The sequence below is a fragment of the Cupressus sempervirens genome, chromosome 5 (assembly GCF_028749045.1).
Source record: "Cupressus sempervirens isolate cs-2001-9-10 chromosome 5, ASM2874904v1, whole genome shotgun sequence".
NCBI lineage: Eukaryota > Viridiplantae > Streptophyta > Pinopsida > Cupressales > Cupressaceae > Cupressus > Cupressus sempervirens.
The window spans coordinates 665,735,535-665,760,565 of NC_143122.1; positions in this window are offsets into that span (position 1 = coordinate 665,735,535).

A 25,031-nucleotide genomic window follows, 5' to 3' on the forward strand; every position below is an offset into this window, starting at 1 on the left:
TGTCACACAAAGTTCATATCATTATCAGTCAGTATATGTCGATCTCACTCAGGCAATGAAGATAATTTTCTGTGTCTACTGAGCATTCCTTTGATTGCCTTGTTTAGAAAGCAATGTCTATCGAGTTTACTCAGGCATCAAAGGAAAGTAGGTAGAAGATGAATGTTAACATAGCTCACTCAGTCAATGAAGGAAAGTTGGATGGAACCAGTGCTAACCGAGCTCACTCAGTTACCAAAGAATTTTCACAAGTTTGTAGTGTTAACCAAGCTTTTTTTAGTTAATAAAGGAAACCATTTCTAAGTTAGTTTCTATTGAGCTGGGTCAATTAGCGAAGGATTTTCTTATTTTGGCATATTAGCTTAATTGATTTATTTATTGATTCCAACATACTAAGGTGATGAATATTAATTATTCTAAGTTGTATTTGAGTTGACTTGACAAAGTGAAAGATATAAGTATAAGGTCAAGTTGTGATTTCAAAGTGTGGATATGAAAGTGTGAAGATGTTATTGAAGATTTAATGATGAGAAGAGGAAGAAAATTTGAAGGATAAGCAGAATATCCTTATGGAGTAGAAAAGCTATATTCGATCAGGAAGGATCAAGTACAAGCTAGAACAGAGATCTGTAATCAGCAATTAAGTTCCATTCAAATCAGGTCATCTCATTGTTACTCTCTAACCATTTTAGTAGTGATCTAAATCTCTTAATAGAGTTGGCTTAATAGCTATTTGCAAATCCTCTAACAAGGTGGTAGTTCTATTGAATTGTCTAAAGACCTCTAACAAGGCCACTCCTAACAGGGTGATTAAGTCCTCTAACAGGGTCACACCTAACAGTGTGTTTTGTAACTTTCAATAGGGTTGGCTCCTAATAGGGCTCACTTCATAAGAGTGAAAATAGTAACTAGTTGCAGTTGGTGGTTTTTCCCAAATTGGGTTTCCACGTTAAATCTTGGTGTCAAATGTGTTCATGCGATTTTATTTTATGTGTTTGCAACTAAGTTAAAGTAATGACAATCATAGATAACATCTAAAGTTTATATGTTAAGCATTTATTGAGCTCATTCAATTATTACCAAGTTACAACATTCTGTATGTGTTTACCAAGCTTCAATAGTATTCAGTTTTTAGTTTGTATTTTTGTACTAACATCTAAGGGACATGGGATTTATTTTAGTAGTAACTGATTCACCCCTACCCTCTTAGTTACTCCTCTTATATTTCCAACAATTGGTATTAGAGATTTTGGTGCTTGCAGGGAAGGTTTCAAGGACCTAAGCTAAAGATCAGGATGTCTTACAAAAGAGAGATTCCCAAGCTAAACAGAGACCATTTTGCAACATAGCAAGGACTTATGAGGTTACACTTGGTTACCATCAGCGACTCAGGATGCAAGTATTTGGATATTGAATACAAGACTCCCACTGGAACATTATCAGTTGAAGATATTGCTATAAAGAAGAATCATAACATCATAATGATTGATATTGCATCTGCTCTTAGTTATGTCGAATTGATGAAGTCAAAGTCTACAAGACAACTCATGAGATGTGGATCAAACTGAAAGATATATATGGAGGAGATGACAATGTAAGAAGGGCTAAGGCTGAAAGTCATAGAGGTCATTTTGATCAAATGAAAATGAGAGAAGATGAGAACATTGCAAAATATGTGGAAAGGATCAAAGCAAGTATAAGTGCAATCCAAGCATCTGGAGGAGACATTGAAGTGAAAATAGTTGTAAGAAAGGTACTTAGAATTCTTCTTCCTATTTATGTAATTAGAGTATCTGCTATTCAAGAAATGAGATGTGATTCAAATAATAAAATATCTTTGGACACTCTAGTTAGAAGATTGACAACTTTTGAGTTCAAAGGTTATTGATTCTACTTTTAAAGCTAAACTCTCACTCAAAGAAAATGGTAAGAAATCAAAGTCTAGTCAATCAAGAAGTGAAGAAGAAGGAACATTAGAAGAAAGTTTAGACAGTAATCTTGAAGTTGTTGAAGCCCTACTTGCAAGGAAGTATTCCAAAGGAAGAGGAAAGTACAAAGGTAAAGATCCTCTAATATGCTTTTCCTGTGAAGAAGTTGGTGTTAGACTAATATTTTGTTTTCTTAGTACTTAAATCATTTTGATTTAATCAGTTAAGTTATTACTCTTTAGTGCTTAAGCTTTCTCTTAGGTGCATTAATAATTAATTCTTTTATTAATTATTAATGTGCAACCTAGCTTTCTTAGGCTTTAGGGTTTCGTTCACCTTTAAGGTTGAACTCTTGTATTTGTTTTATTCATTTTCTGAGAATACATTTGCATAATTTTCAGAGCAAAACCCTTGCCTCCTCTCATCTTTTTCTTTTGTGATAAGTTTTTTGCATGCAAGTGTTCGAAAGTTTTATGGATTTGTATTAATCAAATCCTTCATGGTATCAGAGCTAGATTTGCTATAGCTTGTTTTTTTTTTTGGAGAAAAGGGAGAACAAGGGTTTGATAGAACAAATTTTGAGTTTTTTAGGTATTTCTTGAGAAAATAGGGGGCTCACTAATTTTTAGTGTAGGTTGAGGCCAAACAGACATTACAAATGGATCTAGAAGGCGTCGAAACCCCTATTTCTATATAAAGTTTTTCCATTTTAGACAACATTGATCCGGGAGGCAAAAAATTTTGCCCACAAGGTTGTATAACCTCTTATATGTGTTATGAGACAATTTTTTTTTTAAAAATAAATAAATGAAAAAACTATACATAATTTTTTTGGCTCGTAGGCCCTTACTGACACTGAAAAAGTCTTTTCCAACATTGTCTCGGCCTTGAACTAGCTCTGACGGTCACCTTTTTAACATCGATGGTCGCTTTTATGACCCAATGTCAGCTTTTCTATCTATGGCCGCTACGCTACCAAAGCTCTGCCTCCATGCCACCATGTCTCTGCTCCACTCCACCTTAGCTAAGCTCCACCTGTCTACCACCAGAGCACCACTCCGTCGTTGCTAGCCAATAGTGTTTTGTTTTAACTTTTTATTTATTTTTTATTTTTAAAAATAATTTCTCTTACTTCCGAGGACCCTTTTTTTTTTGCAATAACTCAAGCATACAAGGGTCTTTTTTTAATTTGAAAGAAGCGTCAAAAAGTTGGTTATGAGGTGGAGATGATGGAGAATAAATTTTTGGGGTTTTTTTTCTAGATTGATACCTATTTTGGCACCTGAAGTCTATTGATGGCTTCTATCTTCTAGGGGGCATAACTTTTTCGTTATAGCTCTATTTTTTGTTCTAAAAGAAGTGCCAGAAAGCTCTTCTTGAGAACTTTCCAAATTCTTAGTCTTTTCACCAATATTTGGTAACAAGTATTTTTAATTCATATTTGAAGCTTTTTTGCTCTTCTCTCATTTTCGCAATCAATTTGTAAGTTGGGGTTCAGTTTATTGCATTGTGGGGGGCATTTTTATCTTATTTTTCTATTAGTAGATTGGTATATCAAAAAACATAACAAAAGCTTTCTAAAACAATGGCCGAGACCACTTTTTCTCTATAACTTCTGACCCCTCACAATTATCACACTTGGAAGACCTCGATGCCTCAACTTCTTCAGCCAAAAGGGTTGTGGTCATGTTTAGATGTTGTGCAACCTATTTTTTAGAGGCCTTTTGAGATCATGTAGTATCAAAACAAAATGGATGAGGCAATCCGATTGATTAAATTACAAGTATTAGATACTTTGCATTTTCATTTGGATGGATGAAACACTTCTCTCATTATGTGGACCAAGCTTCATGGCTTGTTTGGTACTGTGAATGAGTTTAGGGAAGTTTAGATAAAGACAGAGCTTACATCACTTGTACCAAATTCATTTTTGACTATTGATGACTTCTTGATGAGGTTTACTCAATAGAGATCCTTTTTGTAGGGTTGTGGAAGGATGAAGATTGATACTGAGTGCATCTATTTGATTCTCTCTAAGCTTCGAGGAAATTTTTAGATATTTGCTTCCATATTCTATTCTACCAAAGATGCTTTGGGGAATAGATTTGTTATGCCTTATTTTAGGGTCTTTTATGATTACTTAACTCGTGAATAGTCCAAGCTCACTCAGATGGATTTACTTAAAGGTTCACAGTTATAGGAATTGCTTGCCAAGTCACCTCAGGATACACAGAAGCAGAAGTTGAAGCAGATATCAGATTCCTCTTCTTAGCACTCTATTGGTCCATCATCTTCTTCTAAGAAGGAGAAAAAGAAGACTGAGATTCCTACCTATTCCTATTGTCGAAAGGGACCTCATGATGAGTCATGTTGTTTTTAGAAGAGATTTGATGGCTATGAGAAATAGATTGTGGATTTACAAGCTCTTCTTCAGAAGAGCACTTTTTGTCTCCATCCTCTTCTACCTCACAGAGGTTTGCTTTTTAGTCTTCTTCCAAATCTTTGACATCTACACTAGATTTTGGATAGGGTCATGCATTACGGGCATCCATTGCATCCCCTTCCTAGGTCCCTTGGATACTGGATTTAGATGCTTCTCACCATATGACATCTTCTCAAGGGGTCTTCTCTACTATTGAGGCTTCTCCCATTCCTCATATTATCATGGAGAATAAAACTACCCTAACAGTCTGTGGGAAAGGTTTAGTTGGCATTTGGGATGGCACATTTAATGATGTATTTTATATTCCATCTCTATTTACAAACCTTCTCTCGATTTATCAGATTACACACAGTGGATCAGGGAAGACAGTTGAGTTCACTACAGATTCAGTCTTCATTTAGGATAGTTCAATAGGAGGCTTTATTGATATAGGGACAATTGATCATACCACTTGTCTCTACACCTTCTTGCACTTTGGTCCACTATCTCCATTATCAGAGCACAACTCTTCTCTTTCACGAGAGCATCATGTGGTGCAGTCAGGACACTTGAACCTTTGTATTGTTCCCAAGATCACTATTTTGACTACCACACCACATCTAGTTGAGGTCTTTTCTCTTTAGCAATATTCTTCTTCAACTCTTCCTAACCTTCTAGCTCCATCCATCGAGCCTCCAGGTGCACTTGTTGAGGATTCTATAGAGGACATTCATCTCCTCTTTCGTGATAGTGTTAGCACACCTACATTGGGCATTCCCTTTCAGGATCCTCATGTTTTCTTCTTTGAGCATCGGTTAGGAGTTCCAGTTTCACCTCTCATTTAGGGGTTTCCTTGTTCTATGCCCTTATTTCTTCCGCATTGGAGTTCCATTGGTTCGATCATTTCTATAGGGGCTCCATCATTTTGGGGGGGCTTTGGTGTCTCTTCTCTCTTTCATGGGGGGGTTGGTTGTACTTATGGTTTTGAGAGAGTCTCTTGAGCCATTTCCTTTCTTTCTTATTTTTTAATCTCTTTTTGGAGAGGAGTTTTTGTCATTAGGTTTTCTCCGTTGTCTTCAGTTTACAAAGATTTTCTTTTTTTTGGGTACCCAATCAGGCCTTGTTGTCGAGAACCATTTCCTACTTTCATAGCTGTGGTAGGTTATCTTATCCCCTTTTCTTAGCTTAAGGGGGGTTTTTAGAGTAATATTTTGTTTTCTTACTACTTAAATAATTTTAATTTGATTAGTTAAGTTATTACTCTTTAGTGCTTAAGCTTTCTCTTAGGTGCATTAATAATTAATTCTTTTATTAATTATTAATGTGCAACCTAGCTTTCTTAGGCTTTAGGGTATCATTCACCTTTAAGGTTGAACTCTTGTATTTTTTTTATTCATCTAAGAATACATTTGCATAATTTTTAGAGCAAAACCCTTACCTCCTCTTGTTTTTTTTTTATGACAGTTTTTTTGCATGCAAGTGTTTGAAGGCTTTGTGGATTTGTATTGATCAAATCCTTCAGTTGGTCACATTGTTGCTAGGTGTCCAGGTAAGGAAATCAAAGATGAAAAGAAAATCAATAAGCACAAAGGCAAAAAGGATTCTAAGAACTACAAGAACTACAAACATATAGGTAAGAAATCTTGTTTTATAGCTGAAGATTCTGATAACAGTGAAGTTGAAATGGTATATATTGCTATCATAGATGAATTTGATGATGAAGGAGATAAGATGGCACTTATCTCTCATGTTAGCAAAAATGATATATGGATTATTAATAGTGGCTATTCACATCATATGACTAGAGACAAAACAAAATTTGAGCATATGGAATATTATGATGGAGGTAGTGTGAGATTTGGAAACAATGAACCTTGTAACATAAAAGGAAAAAGGATGTATTTCATTGACTAAATAACTTGTATGTGATAATGATTATTGGGTTGAAGGACTAAAGCATAATCTATTGAGTGTGGCATAGTTGAATAACATTGGATTTAAGGTAGAATTCATGAATGGACAGGCCAAACTACTGGATGGAAAGGGAAATCTGGTTGGATCTAGCAAGAAAATAAAAGGTAATCTATTTTATCTTGATCTCAGTGATTGTTCATGTTTTATTGCTCAAGTAGAAGAAAGATAGTTATGGCACAAAAGACTATGTCATGTAAACTTTGATAATTTGGTTAAGATAAGCAAACATAGAAGAGTAAGAGGTATTCCTAGTTTGAAGAAACTTGATATGGGACTATGCAAGAATTGCCAAATTGGTAAGATGAGAAAGACTAGTTTCAAAAGAAAAAACTATCAGTCAAAAGAAGTCTTGGAAATTGTTCATACAAACTTATGTGGATCTATTGGTATAGAGAGTTATAGTGGAGAAAAAATTTTCATTCTTTTTGTTGATGACTATTCTAGAATGATGACTATAATGTATCTAAAAGAAAAATCAGAAGCCTTTCAAAAATTCAAGTGGTATTTGGCAAGAGTAGAAAAAGAAACTGGAAAGAGGTTGAAATGCTTAATATCAGACAAAGGTGGTGAATTCATCTCCAATGAATTCAATAATTTCTACATTGAAAGAGGAATCAAAAGATAAGTATCAGCTCTTGGTACACCACAACAAAATGGTATAGCTGAAAGAAGAAACAGATCTATCATGGATTGTGCAAGAAACCTGATGATTGAAAAGAATGTTGCTCTCAAATACTAGAAGGAAGCTATTAGCACTATAGTTCATACCTTGAACATAGTACTGTTGAAGAAAGATTCAAAAAAAACTCCTTATCAGCTATGGTATTGCTAAAACCTAATGTAAGTTACTTGAAAGTGTTTGGCAGCAAATGCTATATCTTGAAAGAATCTAGAAAAGAAATATTTGATGTAAAAGGTGATGAAGGAATATTTTGAGGATACTCCTGCAGAAGTAAAGCATACAAATGTTTGATTTTTTCTACTCATAAAATTATAGAAAGTGCACATATTAGAGTTGATGAGTTTGCATAAAAGAGTGAAGAAGAAAGCAACAAGGAGCCAGAGGATTAAAGAAGATCTTTTTACTATGAACCTGATACCCTACAAAATCTATTTGAGAGAAACAAAGCTTCATCTCCTAAGTCACCAAAATCTCCAACAGTTACTGAGTTGCAGTCTTAAGGACCCGAGTTATAGATAGAGGCTACCAAGCTAGTTCAAACCAAGTCTAAAGGACCCAAGTCACAAACAAAAGGACCCGAGATTGAAATTGAAGTTCAAAATGAAGACAATAGAACTCATTCAAAGCCCAAAGAACCTATGTTAGAAAGATATGTTAGAAGGCATCATGTATTTGATCAGATCATTGGAGACAAATTAGATGGAACAATGACAAGAAGAAAATTAAAAGGTTCATGTTTAGTTGCTGAATTTGAACCTAGAAGTGTTAAGGATGCTCTGGAAATGAAAGTTGGATTGAAGCAATGAATGAAGAGATAAAATAGATAGAAAAAAAATTGGACTCTTGTTCCTAGACCCAAGAATAAGAATGCAATTGGTACAAAGTGGGTATTCAGAAACAAGCTAAATGAAGATGGAAAAGTTTCAAGAAATAAAGCAAGATTGGTGTGCAAAGGCTATTCTCAAGAAGAAGGTATTGACTATGGTGAGACTTTTGCTTCTGTGACAAGACAGAAGGTGTTAGAACTTTACTAGCATATGCAACACATAGAGGATTTAAAGTATATCAAATGGATGTTCAATCTGTATACTTGAATGAAATTCTTGATGAGGAAGTGTACATTGAACAACTAGAAGGCTTTGTAGATCCTAGCAAAAGAGACATGGTTTGTAAGTTACACAAAGCATTATATGGTCTCGAGCAAGCTCCCAGAGCTTGGAATAAAAGACTTCATAATTACTTTGTGCAGATTGCCTTTCAAAGGACAAATGATAACAGTAGTCTATATATCAAGGAAGGACTAGACATGAAGATTGTGTTGGTAGAAATACTCATTTATGATACTCTATTTATAGGAAATGATGACTTGTGCAAAGCATTTTTAGAAGAAATGAGTAAAGAATTTGAGATGTCCATGTTTGGTGAGATAAAATTCTTTATTGGATTGCAGATACAACAAAACAAAAATGTTATCTACATCACTCAATCTAATTATATCAAGGAGATACTAAAAAAGTTTGGAATGGAAGATTCTAGACCAGTTGGAACCCCTATGTCTATTGGACATAAGCTCTCCAAAAATGATGATTCCAAAGAAGTAGATCAGACCACATATAGATCAATGATTGAAAAATTGTAGTATGTAGTACATATAAGGCTTGATATTGCTCTAGCAGTTGGAATAGTGGCAAGATTCTCAGCAAATCCTAAGAAAAATCACATGATGGAAATCAAGATAATCATGAGATATCTAAAAGGTATTGAAGACTATGGCTTATGGTATAAACTTGGAGGCAATTTGGACTTGAAAGTATTTACTGATGTCGATTAGACATGAAGTACTGATGATAGAAAAAGCACTAGTGGTGGAGCATTCTTTCTTGGTAGAAGACTAGTGTCTTGAACAAGCAAGAAGCAAAATTGTACATCTCAATCCACAACAGAGGCAGAATATGTGGCTGCAACAGTTAATTTTTCTAACATTGTTTGGTTCAAACAATTGTTGGAAGGAATGAAGATATAAATCAAGGATCCAATAGTCATATATTGTGATAACACCAATACAATCAATATATCAAAGAATCTAGTGATGCATGCTGAAACAAAGCACATTGCTATAAAATATCACTTCTTAAGAGAGTTAGTACAAGATAAAGAAGTTAGATTGGAATATGTTAACACAAAAGAATAGATTGCAGACATATTCACCAAGCTATTACTTAAGGATGAATTTCTATATCTAGGAGGTAAGCTAGGGGTCATTTCCCTATATGAAGTTCACTAAATAAAGTTTAGTGATGCATCGACAAGAGCTAAGTTAAAGATCAATCGACTGGTTCAAAATTGGCAAAGACATATTGCAAATGAATCAGTACTTAAGGTACATTGGTATTAACAAAATTATTGTCTTTGGCATTTGTTGTCAAAGAGGGAGAAGTTTATTGTCATATCTTTGAGAAATTTTTGAACCAAAGTAAAGTAAGGAACTAAAGAACTAAAGAGGGAGAAGTTTCCCAAAGAAGAAGAAATTTGTTGTAAGAGGGAGAAAGTTCTGAATGAACTTGGTAGAAGTTGTTGTAGACAGAGAAAGAATCTAGTGAAATGAAGAGCTCATACTGATAGAGGGAGTTCTCAAGTCTAAATCCAAAATTTAATTATGCTATGACATGTTGTGTTGCCATCAATGCCAAAGAGGGAGATTGTTGGATGCAATTGATTAATTGTGTATTGTCTTTGATGTTACACAAATATCATATCATTATCAGTCAGTATATGTCGAGATCACTTAGGCAGTGAAGACAATTTTTTGTGTCTATCGAGCATTCTTGTGATTGTCTAGTTTAGAAGGTAGTGTTTATCGAGTTTACTTGGGCATCAAAGGAAAGTATGTAGAAGATGAGTGTTAACTGAGCTCACTCAGTTAATGAAGGAAAGTTGGATGGAACCAGTGCTAAATGAGCTCACTTAGTTACCAAAGGATTTTTGCAAGTTTACAGTGTTAACCAAGCTTCTATTGGTTAACAAAGGAAATCATTTCTGAGCTAGTTTCTACTGAGCTAGGTCGGCTAATGAAGGATTTTCTTATTTTTGGCATATTAAGCTTAATTGATTTATCTATTGATTCCAGATGACTAAGGTGATGAATATTAATTATTCTAAGTTGTATTTGAGTCAACTTAACAAAGTGAAAGATATAAGTATAAGGTCAAGTTGTGATTTCAAAGTGTGGATATGCAAGTATGAAGATGTTATTGAAGATATAATGATGAGAACAGAAAGAAAATTTGAAGGATAAGCAAAATATCCTTGTGGAGCAGAAAATATATATTCGATCAGGAAGGATCATGTACAAGCTAGAATAGAGATCTATAATCAACAATTAAGTTGCATTCAAATTAGGTCATCTCATTGTTACTCTCTAACCATTGTAGCAATGATTTTAATCTCTTAACAAAGTTGGCTTAACAGCTATTTGCAAATCCTCTAACAAGTTGGTAATTCTATTGAATTGTCTAAAGACCTCTAAAATGGTCACTCCTAACAACACGATTAAATCCTCTAACAGGGTCACACCTAAGTGTGCTTTTTAACCTTTAACAAGGTTGGCTCCTAACAAGGCTCACTTAGAAGAGTGAAAATGGTAACTAGTTGAAATTGGTGATTTTTCCCAAATTGGGTTTCTACGTTAAATCCTAGTGTCAAATGTATTCATGCTATTTTATTTTATGTGTTTGCAACTAAGTTAAAGTAATGGTAATCATAGATAACATCTAAAGTTCATATGTTAAGCATTTATCGAGCTCATTCAGTTACTACCGAGTTACAACATTCTGTATGTGTTTACTGAGCTTCAACAATATTTAGTTTTTAGTTTGCATTTTTGTACTAACATCTAAGGGGTCTAGGATTTATTTTAGTAGTAATTGATTCACCCCTCCCCTCTTATTTACTCCTCTTATATTTCCAACAACAAAGTGATCATTGGCAGTGGTAGTTCTGATATTTTGGCATACGCGGAGTTAGTATCTAAGTTGAAGTTGCAGAGATTGAATAACCCTAACCCTTATCACATTTCTTGGATCAAGGATGAACATAAATTACTGGTAAGTGAACAATGCCTTGTGAGATTCAAAATTGGGAACTACTTTGATGAAGTTTTGTGTGATATTATGCCTATGAATTATTGTTACGTTCTTTTGGGACTACCCTATTAGTATGATAGAAAAGCTTCACATGATGGTATATTGAATCAATATAATATTTGGGCTAATGGGAAGAAACAAATGTTGTTTTCATTGATTGAAAAACCTAAAGAGAATCACTATACTATGGTTAGAGTTTTCTTGGTTGAAGAAAATTAATTTGTTAAGCAAATGAATAGGCAAAATGCTTACTTTGCTTTGATCCCTAGAAATACTTGTGAAACAAGATAAACTTGAGCATGCACTCGAGATTAGATCTTCTTTTATTGAATTTCAAGATATTATTTTTGATAATGTACTAGATGGTATACCTCCTATGAGAAGTGTAAGTCATTGTATGGATTTGACACCTGGAGCTAAATTTCCTAATAAAGAACCATATCGACTAACACCTATAGAGAATTAAGAGTTGAACAAACAAGTGCACAAGTTGCTTAAAAGAGGTTTAATTAGGGAAAGTTTGATTCCTTGTGTAGTACCTATTATATTGACACCTAAGAAGAATGGGGAATGGAGAATGTGCACTAATTCTAGAGTTATAAAAATAATAATAATTAAGTATAATTTGTCCTTGTCTAGGATGGATGACACAATGGATTATTTGAGTGGAGGCAAGTATTTTAAAATGATTGATTTGAAAATTGGATGTCATCAGATTAGAATCAAAGAAGGATATGAATGGGAGACTACTTATAAGACTAATGAAGGTTTGTGTGAGTGGTTGGTTATGCCTTTTGGATTAAATAATGGACCTAGTACATTTATGAGATTGATGAATGAGGTTTTAAAGAAGTTCTTGGGTAAATTTTTGATTATATATTTTGATGGCATACTAACCTTCATTAAGACAAAAGAAGAGAACCTAATCCATATCAGACGAGAGTTGATGAGGTTGAAAGAAGAAAAGTTATTGATAAACTTGAAGAAATGTTCTTTTATGAAAAAGGAGATTATGTATCTTGGTTTTGTGATTTTTTCTAATGGTTTGAAGATGGATCTTGAGAAGGTAAAATTTGTTCTTGAGTAACCTACACTTGAGAGTGTTGGAGAAGTTAAAAAATTTCATGGATTGAAAAGTTCCTATAAGAAGTTTATCACAAATTCTACTTTCTATGACAAATAATATGAGAGTTTAAAAAAAAAAGGAATTTAGATGGATATATGGAGCAAATTAAAGCTTTGAAAAATTGAAGGAAAAGGTTATAGAATTACCTGTGCTTACTTTGCCTAATTTTACTAAAGTTTTTCAAGTTGATTGTGATGTTAGTGGAAGTGCAATTGGATATGTTTTGAGTAAAGAAGGTAAGCCTATAGATCTTTATAGTGAGAAGTTGAATGATGCTAAGAGGAAATATGTAGTCTATGACTAGGAATTATATTATATTATTCAAGCCTCAAAGAAATGGAGACATTACTTGATGCTTAGAGAATTTGTGTCATACACTAATCATAAAGTCTTACAGTATTTTGGGGGTCAGAATAAGTTGAATTTATACATATGAAATGGGTTGAGTATATGCATAATTTTTTTTTTTTTTTTGAAATATAGACATGGACAGTCTAACAAAGTTTTTGATGCTTTGAGTAGGAGAATAAGCTTGTTCACAAAGATGAGAGTTGAAGTGCTTGGTTTTGATGACTTGAAGAACTTATATGAAATTGATTTTGATTTTTCATAACCTTAGAAAGTTTATAAGAATCATGTAATTGATGAGAAAGATAAGTGGGTTGATTATTTCATTTAGGAAGACATGTTTTTTAAAGGAATTTAGTTGTGTATACCTAAGGATCTACGAGAGAGAATATCATTAAAGAGAAGCATAGTGGTGGACTTGAAGGACATTTTGGGATTGATAAGACAATAAATATGATTCCAAAGAGATACTTTTGGACACAAATATATAAGGATGTTCATGAAGAGTTGTAGAATTTGTCATGTTGCTAAAGGAATTAGTTAGAATGTTATACACCTTTGTATGCTCCTTGTAAGCCTTGTGAAGATATTAGTATGGATTTTGTTTTGGGATTACCTATAACTTAGAGAGGTAATAATTCTATCTTTTTAGTGATTGACATATTTTCTAATATGACACATTTCACACCCTATAAGAAAACATCATATGAAATACAGATGGCATACTTATTTTTCAGAGAGATTGCGGGACTACATGGATTGCCTAAGACTATTATTTTAGAAAGAGATACTAAGTTTACTAGTTACTTTTGGAGAGCACTTAGGAAAAAATTAAATATTGAGCTTAAGTTTAGTTTTACATTTTATCTATAGATAGACAAACAAATTGAAGTTGTAAACAAAAGTTTGGGTAACTTGTTGATATATTTGATTGGACACAAAACTGCTAATTGGGACTTGGTCTTGGCACATGTAGAATTTGCATATAGCAGTTCAATGAAAAAAATTACTAAGAATAAACCTTTTGAGATTGTGAATGGAATGCATCCTAGAGGAACTAAAAAATTGATGAGCTTGAATACTAAGTTGAAACATAGTGTTGAAACACTAGAATAAGTGGATTTTATGAAGAATTTGCACAAAGAAGTAAGGATTAATCTTAATAATACTAACAAGGAGTATAAGGAGATAGAATATAAGAAGAGGAGACATAATAATTTTTAGGTTGAACTTGAAGTAATGGTACCTTTGAAGAAGAATTTTTTTTCTGTTGGACCTTATAGCAAGTTGAAGATGAAGAATTTGGTCCTTGTTTTTTTTGAGGAAGTGTGAAAATTGAAATGCCTTTGAATTTGAATTGTCTAATGACATGGATATTTTACCTATTTTCAATATTTAAGAAATTTGTGAGTACTACAAATTTGATGAAGAAACACTTGATAAACATGATTATCCTAAGAAGATAGAGAGAATCGATAGAATTTTGGATACTAGAGTTAGTTCTTGGATATCACAAGTTGAGTTAGATCTTTACGATACTTCTTAGAAAAATCAAGGCTTCTTGATGTGGAAATTTTTCTTTATTTACCCCAGGTTTCTAATGCAGGGACATCTCGGGTACTTTTGAAATCTTGCATTAACCAAAAATATTTACTTTCAGTTGTTCCTATTTGTTGTTTGAGATTTACTTTCAAAATTTCTTGTCTATTGTTTGAGGAAAAACCTTTGTTGTTCATGTTTTCTCTTTCTATGTAGTTGGCTCCTTAATATGAACCTATCATGGATCCTTGTCCTATGTTTTCAGAAACTAATTTGATCATATATTGGAGTTATCAAACTTTTCTTTTGGCATGTTCTTTCCTGACAGTCTAAGTAACATGCAGGTTTGGCTTCAACAAGGTTACATATGGTATCAAGGCCTTCTACATCCTTTTGAATCTCTTCATGGATCTCATGTGGACTTATCTTTATCCCCTCAAATGTTCTTTTTCTTAATTTTAAGTTTGTTGAATTCTCCTTTTGGACAGGACCTATATTTTGTAACAATTCACCTGACATGTTGAATTGTGGTCTTACTCGCTATATATTTTGAGATCGAGGATTAGGATAGGTAGAATGAAGTTAAATAGAATGAAAACTTTAAGATTTTCCTCTATAAACCTAAGCTTCTAAGCTCATAGATTTTATTTTTGGATATGTATGGCTACAACTAGGTAGGCATTATGCTTGGAATGTTAAACGAAGATTGTCTCATCATATCTTCAATGGATTCTATATAATTTCTTTTGGTTTCTCTTATCTATTGGCTTCTGTGTATAACTACTAGATAGGGTAGCTTGGGATTGTCTCCTTTGACATCATAACCTTGCATCAACATGACATACATTTAAAATGATTTCCATAAAATGATGGCATTGGATTGCTTTTATGTCTTTATCGTCATTTTCATGCGCACTTAAAATAAAATAAATATTTTTTTGAGTCTTTCCCAAAATAAAATCATCTTCCATTTGTCTAGTACTTGTTTGTGTCTATATTTTATCTAGTTAGTTCTTGAGAGTTATTGAAGATAATAGTCCTTTCTACCATGGGGGGAGACTTAATTCACCATGAACCAACAATACACAATGCCATACTAGCTAATTTGACATGTAGGCCAAAATTCAAAGCAAGAGGGTGGTTGGATTACTTCCAAAAGATAGATGGGTATGAGAAGACACAAATATCCAATTCTTGAATACATTACAGAATGAAGAAACCAATATAAAAGGGTTAAAGGTGAAGTGTAGTGGGAAGATAGTTGTAGAAGTAACATGTTTGCCATGAGAAGGAGAAGACTTTCTTGACACCCATGATCCTTGAATAGGTAGGGCTCAATTTTATTTGAACAAAAATCCTTCTTTAGATGTCAATAAAAAGTAGGGCACAAAGAGAATGTTGTTGCCACAACCATATGCATAGTGTGACACCTATGTCATACAATACCTGACTTGTGAGGGTAGGACTACATACTTGCAAGTAGTACATTTCAAACTATTGTGCTCCTTGAAGCACAAGAATAGACTAGTTAATCTCCCTAACTTTTGGTATAATCTTCTAACTAGTTGAACAACACAAGTACAAAAAGGTACATTTCAACTTGTAGCTCACCATTGTTTGATTAAGTTACATGCAAAAAGAGATTTGAGGAAAAAATCTAAAATTTATGGAGGAATTTTTATTTCATCATATCAATTTGTACAATGAGATGAAGGACCATGTGGGATTGGGATGGGTAGAAGAGTATACACCACTGAGGGAACTAAGAAAGTAATTTAGAAACCTTTATCTTCTGCTAGCTATGGACATAGAAACCTTAGCAATACTTCCACCCTTGAAATAAAGAAGTTTATGAAGAGCTCTAAAGCCTCATCTTCTACTAAAGTTCAAAAGGAAATTCTTAGTGCTAGAAGCCACCAAACCCCTTAGTCATCTATAAGAGCAAGGGCTTCTAACAGGAGTAAAAATGGGAAAATTGTAGTTAGGGAATAAATTTCACTAGAAGAGGCCACTCTATATGCTCCTTCTCCTCTTAAGATGAAATCTTTAAAAGAAAAAGTTCTAACAACATTAGCTACAAGACAAACCTCCATAAAAAGGGCTAGAAAAGAACCAATTGCTAAGTCTAAAATTGAAACACATGTAAGGAGAAGTGAAAGAATAAATGAAAAATGTAGCAAGGAAACTCCTTCCCAATAAACCCTAGTCATTAATATGGAGTCCACTAAATCTATGGAGGAAAGAATGACCAAACAAGTTGAGGACAATAGGGTTGAAATAGAGGTGGGTATTGGGAAAGGAATTTATTAGGTTCCATTGGTGATGAACATGAGGACGAAGATATAGCCATGGAAGAGAAGGGCAAGAAGGAAGGTTCGATGTCTATGGAGGGAGAAAATCTTGAGGAGAGATACTTTGAAGAAAAAATTCAAAATCATTTTGAAAAACAAATTCTTGAGGTTAACATGGAAACTCTAAGTAGAGTGTTGGAAAAATATTTAGATGAGGGTGACTTAGATAAATTGGATCAAGTTGTCAAGCAACTAGAAGAAATAAAGACATAGAGAGCAATAGTGGTCTAGATAAGAAAGCCATTTCATGAGCAAGGTGATGAAGAGAGATCAGTTAATGAGAGAGCTAGATATGTATCTATTGAAAATCAGGGGCTTAACACATTGCCTAATTTGTCTACCACTTTAACAACAGGTCTAAGTTTGTACCAAGATATGTTGTTATAAAAAGCATTATGGAAAGAAGAGAAGAGAAGGTTTTAGAAAATAATTAATGAGAAATATCAAGAGATAATTGAGAAAGAGGAAGAGGTAGAATTGCTAAAGGAGGTCACACAAAAAACATTCGTTATACCTAAACTAATGAAATGTTGATCCCCAGCACAAGTGTATACCCTATACTTGAGAGAGAAATTCCTCAATCTCAAATTGACTAGAATTGTGCAAGGACTCAATCCTCCTATGGAAACCCCACATGAGTTCTAGTTTATATTTCACTCTTCACCTACAACAACTAAAATCTGTTACTTGAGCTATACCTGCATAATTATATTATCCCTAATGACAGTGATTAGAATCCCTTATCATACATGGGAGATATCCAATTATGGGTCTTTATGTCATGGATTCAAAATAAGCTAAGTTGAGAACATCATGCACAACCTTATAAGCATGAAGAGATGGACACACCTTCAACCCTAAGGGAATAATCAAAAGATGCCAGTAGGGTATACTATGACTATCTGAAACTCAACAATAGAGACACAAGGTTACTTATAGAGCCTCTTAGGGAGGTAGTGTGCACGAATTATAAATAAATGGAAAGACATGAAGGATAATAGGTACTGGGGGCCATAATGTAGAAATAGAATAGCTTACCAAACAATCTAGAAAGAGAAAAACCACATTCCACATAGAATTACATGTTGGCATCATAGAGATCTGCATGGTATGTTATGTTAGGAAGAGCTAGGCAGGACTATTGGATTCCTCTAATTCATTTCTTAGTATGGAAGATGATGCTAACCTCCATAACATGAAATAAGAGGTTGAGCACTAGGAGAAGCTATGGGATAGAAAGGGTACAATTAGATTCTGACCAAGGGAGGAACAAGACAGAGTTTTCCATCAAACTTCTAGATGAATGCTAGAGTCAGGAACTTTTCAATTGTTGGATGACCAACAAGAAATTAAGGCAGGGGAGTGATGGGGCTATTTTATGACCTAATATGTTATATTGTTTTCTTAGTGTGTTGGTTCAAGGACTGGACTTTTTGCTATGTTTTCAAAAGAACCTTTCAAGGTAATATATGCATAAGGCACTATAAGAACCAAAGTATAAAAGCCTGTGTAGTATGTCTTTTATTATCTATAGATGATAGGAAGGCAAAAGACTTAACTGATAGTATCTATGGATAAAATGATCACCTTTTATATTATTTGTGATATTATGGATGATTAAAGTGTGAATAAGTTCCTACAACCAAATAAACCCTTTCCTGTAAGAATGAATTAGTACATAGATGTTTTTATTAAATGTAGAATTGATGAGATAATTATGTGTTATAAATGAGATGTATGCTACTAAGCATTGGCTATAGGACTAAGTAATCCAAGCATAAAGATAGATGCCAACACAAAGGATTTCTAGAACACTCAATAACTATCAGAAGGAGTAGATGTCAACCATCATGAATAAATCAAGCTAGCATTGAGCAAGTCAACCAAGGACCACTACAATAGAGAGCAAATCCAGATGAAGGAAGCCTATATTTTCTTTTGATTATTTAACAAGGAAGACTTGATCTTTCTTTTGAGAAAATATCTCAAACATGTTTGTAATGGAACAAAAATGCTATAGTCTGTCTAGATGAGATGACTAATAATTTAAGAATTAGTTAAGAAGTTATTTGTTATAAATATGTTTCCGTGAGCATTCTCAAATTAGTTAGATGGGCAATAATAATATAAGTCATTGTTGTAATTTTTAGGCAACATAGTTATACAATTTATATTTAGCATGTATTTGGTTTTCAGTCAGGAATAAAATGAAGATATTTTATTCCAGTAGCTTTTTTTGAGTTGTTATGATTCACTCATCCAAGAGTTACCTCTTGGTGAGTGAAGATTCCATTCCTTGTCTTTTTAGGCATTGCTAAGTTCTTTGTTGTTCATATAACCACTAAGTAATATAACTTGTGATAGTTCCCGCAACAAAGGTAGGAAGAGTAGAAACCTATCTGATCATTGGATTTTATTAAGTATGATAGATTATTTAAAGAATTTGATTCCTATTCAGATAAGTTATTTGGTAGCATTTACTTTTGAGGATATATTGCTTTCCTTATGGTATAATAGTGATGACAACTACAATAACTTAGTGCATATAGTTTGTTGTACCATTTTAAGTCTACATCCTTTGGTTGACAACATAAATGAGCCTGAGTTGAATTAGTAACCGCTTTGTGGGTGCCTAATTCATTTAAGTAAGGGATAAACTCATCCTAGTTATTAGTTAGATTAATTTGGCAAGCATAGTTAAAACCAACAATATGCTATAACTTGTTAAATGTATAACTTATTACAAAATGGAATGCACTTGCATTTGGACACCACCCAAAGGAAGGCTCATTTTCTTAAAAATACATCGAGGCAATAACTCAATGTTTGACAAAAACCCACAAGCTATAAACTCCCTAATAGTATCTTTAACATGCCTAATCAATTATGATGAAGTACATTTGATTTCACTCATACCTCTTCATATAGTCACCAACACATGGCTCACACACACACACTCTCTCTCTCATACACACACACTTTACAACTACAAATATTTGCGTTCCTTTATAAATATAATCAACCATATAGGAACAAATAAGGTTGGCCTTACTAAACACCTAATTAAAAACTATTTACTTACTAAATCATAAATTACATAGTGATCCATTGAATGTTTACCTCAAGACATTGTAATGATCCATAAAAACATCCTCCAACATGCAACAACTCATAAACCACACTACAATACATCACAATACACTACACCATCAAGTTGTCTAGGAACAATGTCTTCATGTATGCTTCAACTCTGCCATTCCATTAACATGTCTCACAACCCTCATAAGTACAAAAAAACCTTATTAGGGACTCATAAACAAGTCTTGAACATGCTACAACCTTCACATCTAGTAATTTTTTCCCACCAATGCTCACCAACCCAAACACTCTCTCTCAGTTTGTTCCTAAACACCAAAACACTAGTACATGATAAATCAATTGTAACCCACTCATATATCCCATGCAATCCTTTGAAATTCAATAGGAGTCAACTACATACATCTTTTAACATCATTTTTCCTTGGCATCTTTTGACACTCAACACAATAGCCACACCGATTCATTCATTCCACCAATTTTTTTTTGGAATAATCAAATGGGAAGAATACTTCTGAGAGGGGGGTGAATAAGAAGTGATGCATTTTATCCATTAAAACTTTTAACTAAAACTAAACTGCATGCATGTAAACATATTAAATAAACATGAAGTAAACACATGCATCAACAACACAATACCAAATTTTGGTAACCTAGAAACCCTCCAAAATGAGAAGGTAAAACTGGGGTGGGAATGATACCCACAATATTACTGTAGCAATAATGTTTGACCACTTCTGATGGTCTGCCCCGTGAAAGGCCTGCCCTATTAAAGGCTTTACACTGTGTCAATAGTGACCTAGTTAAAGGATTTACAAACACTTTACATGAAGTGTCACCCTGTTAAAGGATTTTATCACCTCTTCAAAGGATTTACAACCTAGCTGTTAAGCTAACCTATCAACATAGGATTTTCCTTTTCTAATACAATTACTAGAGAGTATTAGATTCATAAACCTGATTGCTTACAATCTCTAATTGCTGATTTCAAGCACTAGTTTTGCTCATTCTTATCTTGATCCTCTGAGATCTGATATATGTTCGTATCCCTTGCTTTGTTCTGATCAACTGGATACTACAATACTGCTTTGTTCTTCTAAGTCTTTTTCATTCTTCCCACTAAATTTTGTTATAGTTTTCCCATACTTTTCTCTGATCCACACATACAATGGGGTTTTCATCCTCCTTTTAAAGATTACAAAGACTTAGGGTTAGGTATGGATCTACGATCCATATTGAATCTTTAATTCTCACTCATCCCTTGCACTTTTCTTATTGGTTGCATGCATTCTCCATTTTTCTTATTGGTTGCATGCTAATTGCAAAGGAAATTGAAAAGATTCATTCTTATCCTTATTATCCTTCGAGATCCTTCTATGTCGGTTCAAAAAATGGTTTACATTTGAGTTTGTGAAGGCACAAACTCATATGCTGATTCTATGTTAGTCGACACATACTAGATTACTGGTGCTCAACACATGTATGATTCTACTTTGCTCGACACCTATAGCAATCTGGCTTGCTCAGCATCAATTGTGACTTGGCACCTATATATCACTTGGCTCATATGGTTCACTTGACACCTGATGTCACTCGGTACTTGTTCTTCACTTAGCACCAGAAGATTTCTCGGCACCTAAAGATCACTCAACACTTGGAATTCTGGCTTGGCACATACTGTAGCTCAACATATATAGTGTACTTGGCTTCTATATGAAAATTGGTTAAGTGTGTTGACACTCAGTTGTCAAAACCAATCTGAGACCAATAATCTCCCCCTTTGACATGAGTGCCAAAAACACTTAACTAAGCTTTATGCTTGATCTTATGAGTACATTATCCAATCTATTCGACATATATACAAAATTTCAAAAAACTTGTTCAATATTTTGTAAGGAACAATATACCTTAAAATTCTTATAACTCCCCTTGAGCTGATTGTGCCATTTCATTCCTATAACCAAAATTCTTGTGCTAATGTATCTCATACTCTTTGCCTGTGCCCTATTTCTATACTCTATACTTGTGTTACCTTCCATACAATTCCCAAAACATTGTATCTCCCCTTTTTGGCTATCTAAAATCTTTCCCCTTTATTCTCTGAAAGAATGAATGAAATAAAAGTACTCCCCCCTTTGTTATATTTACCTTATTATATCTCCCCCAGGAGTAATACCATATTTTGCCAAAAATGTACTATTTACCTCCATAATCATTTTTAGAGTTGTATCCCTATTCTCCAAAGCAATTTCTAGTGACTTATGCTGGATGGCAATCTCTACAGCAAGATGTACAAGTCCATCTGATGTAGAAAGATTAGGATCTTTCTTTCAAATAGTTTCAACATAGACTTGCTCTTTATGGAGTACTTCCAAATGTGGGGTTATGGAAGATTGAATCTACATTAATTTGGCCTAAATATTGGCCTCTTCACTTTTAAGTGCAGCTAACTCCTTTTGGGTGTGAAGCGATTGGGCAAAATGCTTCTCACTTTGAGCTGGATCTTTTGGTAACTTCATGCTAGAAATCTTTAGATTTCTCTAAAAGCTCATGATCCTTTGGCCTATCTCTTGTGTGAAATTGGAAAAATCACATAGCTTGTTGTACAACGAGAAGATATTCTCAAGTACAGTTTTGACCTTTTCAATGTTCTTGGCCAATTCAAGTTGTTAAAGTGCTATGGCACTAGATATTTTCTCATTTACTTTTCCTTGAAACTCCCTTTCAGACCATTCCATGAATTTCACATTTGTTTCCTGGTCTTCACTTGTCACCTGGTCAACGATATTTGATAATTGTTCCATTATAGGCTTTGTCTCATCTAGTGATTGCAAGCTGAAGGCATCCATAAAGATGTCCTTAATCTCATGAAATGCTTGCTTATGTTTATACTCCTTCCTAATTATTTCTTGCCTCTTTCTCCTATTCAATGCATCTTGCATCTTTGTGATCTACTAAATGTTGATTGTCTTGGAGTCATAGGTATGTATGACAATGTCTTCATCTAACTCAGGGTCTCCATAGTGAAGTACCCTAGTCACTTTGGTTGAGCTTGAGCCTAGTGTAGAGATTTGCAAAGGTATTGCATTAGTGCTCGGCTTCTGAAGAGTTTTTGTAGGAGTGCCTATTTTTGGTAATTCTACTAGTTTTTGTATTGCGGCCTAATCCCCTTCTTTCGATGTGTCCTCCTTGTCTTCTTCATAATTCCCTTGATCAATGACAACAATTAGTGGGGGTGTACTTGTTGTCTGTACTATAGGATCAGATGTAGCAGTCTGTCATGTTTGCTCTGTGTCTTTCTCTGCCTCTACACTTGGCTTTTGCACTATGGTATCAACTGTTACAGATGTATCAATTGTTGTAGTCTGTGATGGTGGTGGAAGCATTAGGAGTTTAGTGCTAGTAGTTGTAGAGATGGAAGGTGGTTCTTGTGGTTTCACCTTGTCTCTTATTGGTTATGCTACTGCCTTCTATAGCTCATCTATACTCACCAATATAGGATTTGTGCATAATTATGCCTATAAAATTGATTGGTAAAGGATCTTCTTGAGATCCTCTATAGTTAGTGGATTGATGTTCTGACATGATTTTTCAGTAACATCCTTTATAGTAATACTATCTGTAGGTGTGATGGTTACATGAGGAGGGCTAGGGGGTGGCAATTGTGTGTCTTGCACTCTTTGGTCTTGTTGCTGCTCCTACTCAGTTGTTGCCATTTGATCTTCTTTTTGTGTCTCCTCCTCCTCACCTTTTTCTTTCTCCTCTTCATCTTTATTCTCTTCATCTTTCTTTTCTTCTTCTCTTTTCTCTTTTTCTTTCTTCTCTTTTTTTCTCTTTTCTATTTCCTTTTCCTCTTTTTGTTTCTTTTCTTTCACTTTTTCACTAGCCTTAGCCTTATTTTCTTCTGCATCCTTCTCTTTGCCTTTTTCATCCTTGTCATCAGTCAATTTATATATTGATTTCCATAATCTTATTCATTTCTGGACAACTTCTTCAATTTTGTTTTGTAGGATGCTAAAGGCTTTATACTTTGGTGTAAATTTGCCACCATGTTTCTTGATAGCCTTAGTTATTTGACCTCTAGTCAAATTAGGCATCACTTGTGCCAATGTTGATTCTCTTATTTCCTTCTCCACTTTCAAACAATTATGCCATTTGTTTTCAATAATCTCATATAACTCTCTAGGCATAGTATTGTCTAACTCAAGAGGTGTATTCTTAAATTCTACCATCATGGCATACACTGACTCCTCTACTTTATTTTGATCCTCTCTACTTAACTTCTTAAAATCAATATTTTTCAAACTATAAAAATCTGCATTCTTCCTAACATTATCACATATTTTATCAATGTTAAACCTAGGAACATTGCTTACCACTCTGAATTGGCTGATGTCTTCTGATTTTGTCCTTTCTTCATCATCAAAATCTAGTTGTGCTACATACTTTCTCCTTTGCTTCTTCTATACTGGACCAGTCTCCTCAATAGCCTTTTTCTTCTCTTTCATTTTCTCCTTGGACTTTTGAGTAGAGGCCCTTATGGTGGCTCTTCTTACTGGTGCTAGCTTGGCTTGAGTGGTTTTTGTAGCCTTCTTTGCTTTAGGATAGGCTGGAGGCTAAATTTTAGCCTTTCTTTTCTTAGACTCAGCTTGTGTTGGTGCTTCCTTAGCTTCTTCTTCCTCTAAACCTTCCTCCTTATCTTCACCTAAGACTTGAGTGAGTTCCATTGGGCCTTGCCCCTATACTTCTTCTTCACTCTCACCTTCTTCTTCTTCTTCCTTTTTAGCACTTGTTGCCCCTTCAATTTATGCACCAATTTTCTTCTTTATTTTCTTCACTAGTTTATCTTTCCTCTTAATTATAGAGGTTGTCTTCAATTTTGTTTCAACTTTAGACTTCACAACATCATATGCGCCAAAAGGTTTGGCAGTCTTGTCTATTTCTTTTGCAAGCAATGTAGTGATTGCTGCTGATGCTTCATCAACATCTAACTCATATCCCAATGGCCTTAGCCATCTCACCCTTGGAACTGCTGCTTGGATGTAGGTGTAATCAGTGTCAACAAAGAGGCAGATGTCATTGACATGTTGTTCCACTAGGGAAACTGGTATTCTCAATCTTTGTTTCATGGATTTCTTAAAATCCTCAAAGTAGCTTGTCATTTGTGCTTCAAAATTGTCACCCATTTCTTCAATATACTCATTGATTTGTGTAATGGCTAACTTGTTTGAATTCCAGTTCACCTTTCTAATTGAAGGAAACTCTTCCAAAACATAGAAAAATATGCAGACAAGGACTGAACCAAACTTGCACTGAGCACCTTTGGATTTTGTTATTGCTCCCAAGTTTTCATTTATTTGCTACAACAACAGTTTTGCCAGATCATATGTATGATCTTTCTTCACAAATTTGTAGGCTACATC